This window comes from Dermochelys coriacea, chromosome 3 (assembly GCF_009764565.3).
Source record: "Dermochelys coriacea isolate rDerCor1 chromosome 3, rDerCor1.pri.v4, whole genome shotgun sequence".
Lineage (NCBI taxonomy): Eukaryota > Metazoa > Chordata > Testudines > Dermochelyidae > Dermochelys > Dermochelys coriacea.
Genome location: NC_050070.1, coordinates 199708734 through 199712408, shown reverse-complemented (window position 1 = coordinate 199712408; position 3675 = coordinate 199708734).

Sequence of the window (3675 nt, the reverse complement as noted above, 5' to 3'; positions counted from 1 at the left end):
AGATCAGTACCTTTGACTTTGGTTCACAAAAGTCAGTATACTAGCCAGGGAGCTGCCTAAGCTAGCCAATAACAGATGCTGACCAGAGGGGTGTGTGCTAAGCCCCACCCCTCTCCTGAAATTAGGTGCCTAAATCTAGGCTGCAGGGAAGCAGTGAGATTTGCTAGTGATTTTTAGCCGTCACACCTCTCCTGGAGTTCGTCACCTATGTGGTTTTACCAAGAAGCTGGGGGAGCAGTGGTTTTAGCTCAGTGGTTAGGGTACTCACCTCGGGTGCAGGGACCCCGCAGTTCAAATGATCTGAACTGGGATCAGCCTCCTTTCAGGTGCATGCCCTAGCCACTTGGCTATGGGATATTCTGACCTAAAGTGTCTTCAGTCTCTCCATGTTGAAGCTGTTGCACTCTGGAAACACTCCTGAATACAGTTGCCAACTTTCAGGCGGTAAATAAGCACCCCGACTTTCACAAAAAGCCAAAAATCAAGCAAATCCCATTTCAAAACAAGGCCAAAATAAGCCAATCCCTAAGAACGCCAACACTCTATGTGACTAGGTCCCTCTGGCATGCAGTCTGGGACTGTGGTGGGCCCGCTGTGCATCCCTGACTCTCTCCCCTGCTTGCCCCTGCTTGCTGGGAGCAGATCAAAACAAAGAAGCAACAAGCTACAAAAAGCTACAAAAAGCAACAAGCCAAAAACTAGCCAACAAGCAACTCATAAGCCAAGTAAGCCAAAAACAAGGCCAATTTCTGCATTTTTTTCACAGGTTTGGCATGTCTGCTCCTGAAGAGTCATTTGGGTCAGAAAGAGTACATAAGCATGATCATGATTCCTATAGCCTGGCGGTTGGAGCACTCATCCAGGATGTGGGAGGCCCAGGAGCCAGTCCCTTGCTCCAGGGGCTCTTTGCTTACACAAAATGCAACAGCTTCAAGAAAAGAGGCTGACAGAGCCTACCCACAACCCCCATCAGAATATCCCATAGTCCAGTGACTCAGCAGTTAGCTGAGAGGTGGCCAATCCCTTCTCCCCCTTAGGCAGAGGGGGGAATTAAATCAGGTTCTGTCTCCTCCCAGGTGAGTATGCTAACCACTGGGCTCAAAGTTATGAGGGTGGTTGACCTCCTGCTCCCTGTGTGAAGTCACCTCAGGGGCCTAATCTGGTAGGTGTGCTCAGCTGGTGCCTATTGGATTGGGACCCACACATGAGTCAGGCAGAGGAGCACCTATATTATTACAGTTTGTGAATCGCTCTGGGGCTTAAGTGGGTGACAGGTGCCCAACCGCCTCGAGGGAGGCAGCAGTGAGCACATGCCCAGAGGCAGAAACATAGGCAACAAGGGAATGTTTTTACTGCAATAATTTAGGCGCTGAGTGAATTTAGGGGCCTACAGGATTCAGCAGGAGATTTGAGCATTGCAGTGGAACCTAAAACTAGCACTTAGGGACCTAACTCCTTTTGTACACCCAGGCCTAAGGCCCTGACGCAACAAACACTTATGCAAGGGTTTACTTAGTCCCATTCGGGGTAGTAGCAAAGTTAAGCACATGCTTAAGTATTTGCCAGATTTGGGGCCTTAAGCCAAAATTTTCAAGAACAGTGACTGAGTTTGGGTGCCTCAATTCTTGGGGGCCCAGTCTGACACTTCAAGGTGTCTCAAGCTGAGCGTCAAAATCAGTGGCCACTTTTGAAAATTTGGCTGCATATAAAGAAATGGCCTTTCCATTTCCACCTAGCTACGATTAAAAACAAAATGGAATATGGGGATGGGGAGAAATTACTTCCCATCTGCCTTGAAAGAGTTTCCACCTCCAGAGTTAGTATAGAAAATAAATGGTCCACCTAACTACAGCCTGGAAAAATTAATACCTTGCCTCTCAAAATGGCCAAAAACATCATATTCCAACGAGACACCAAACCTAACTGAGGAGAACTAGTGATCCTGAAGTGTAACAACCAGTCTCTCCCACAGGCCATTAATAAATCTTAAGCTTGCCTTCGAAGCAGAGGAAACCAAGAGGGTCCAAGACACGCTGACACTTTTTCTCACATAAATACAAATATTGTCCTTTATCTATCCATATCTACATAGTCAATGTCCAAACCAAGTAGTTCTAATAAAGTAATAAACTATTAAAATAATGTGAATCGTATATCCATGTCATCAGAACTTTAAGATGAAGGATAGACTTAGTAATGCCTCTGGGACATACTTTGTATATTTCCAATATGTGCAATATTCTAATTTAAAACTTAAAAATAATTATTAAATTCAAGCAAACATATGGGCCCTCTACCCTATAGCTTAGTTCCGGTTACAGTATGGCAATCCATCATAGTTTACTAGTCTATAATGGTCTTCTCTGTACTATGCTGCTTCCATAGATCCATCAAAACTTAGAATTATAGAATATCAGGGTTGGAAGGGACCTCAGGAGGTCATCTAATCCAACCCCCTGCTCAAAGCAGGACCAATCCCCAATTAAATCATGCCAGCCAGGGCTTTGTCAAGCCTGACCTTAAAAACTTCTAATGAAGGAGATTCCACCACCTCCCTAGGTAACGCATTCCAGTGTTTCACCACCCTCCTAGTGAAAAAGTTTTTCCTAATATCCAACCTAAACCTCCCCCACTGCAACTTGAGACCATTACTCCTCGTTCTGTCATCTGCTACCAGTGAGAACAGTCTAGATCTATCCTCTTTGGAACCCTCTTTCAGGTAGTTGAAAGCAGCTATCAAATCCCCCCTCATTCTTCTCTTCCGCAGACTAAACAATCTCAGCCTCTCCTCATAAGTCATGTGTTTCAGTCCCCTAATCATTTTGGTTGCCCTCTGCTGGACTCTCCAATTTATCCATACCCTTCTTGTAGTGTGGATCCCAAAACTGGACACAGTACTCAAGATGAGGCCTCACCAGTGTCGAACAGAGGGGAACAATCACATCCCTCGATCTGCTGGCAATGCCCCTACTTATACAGCCCAAATTGCCATTGGCCTTCTTGGCAACAACAGCACACCGTTGACTCATATCCAGCTTCTCGTCCACTATAACCCCTAGGTCCTTTTCTGCAGAACTGCTGCCCAGCCATTCGGTCCCTAGTCTGTAACGGTACATGGGATTCTTCTGTCCTAAGTGCAGGACTCTGCACTTGTCCTTGTTGAACCTCATCAGATTTCTTTTGGCCCAATCCTCTAATTTGTCTAGGGCTCTCTGTATCCTATCCCTAACCTCCAGTGTATCTACTTCTCCTCCTAGTTTAGTGTCATCTGCAAACTTGCTGAGGGTGCAATCCACACCATCCTCCAGATCATTAATGAAGATATTGAACAAAACCGGCCCAAGGACCGACCCTTGGGGCACTCCACTTAATACCAGCTGCCAACTAGACATGGGGCCATTGATCACTACCCATTGAGCCTGACAATCTAGCCAGCTTTCTGTCCACCTTATAGTCCATTCATCCAGCCCATACTTCTTTAACTTGCTGGCAAGAATACTGTGGGAGACCATGTCAAAAGCTTTGCTAAAGTCAAGGAACAACATGTCCACTGCTTTCCCCTCATCCACAGAGCCAGTTATCTAGTCATAGAAGGCAGTTAGATTAGTCAGGCATGACTTGCCCTTGGTGAATCCATGCTGAGTGTTCCTGATCACTTTCCTCTCCTCTAAGTGC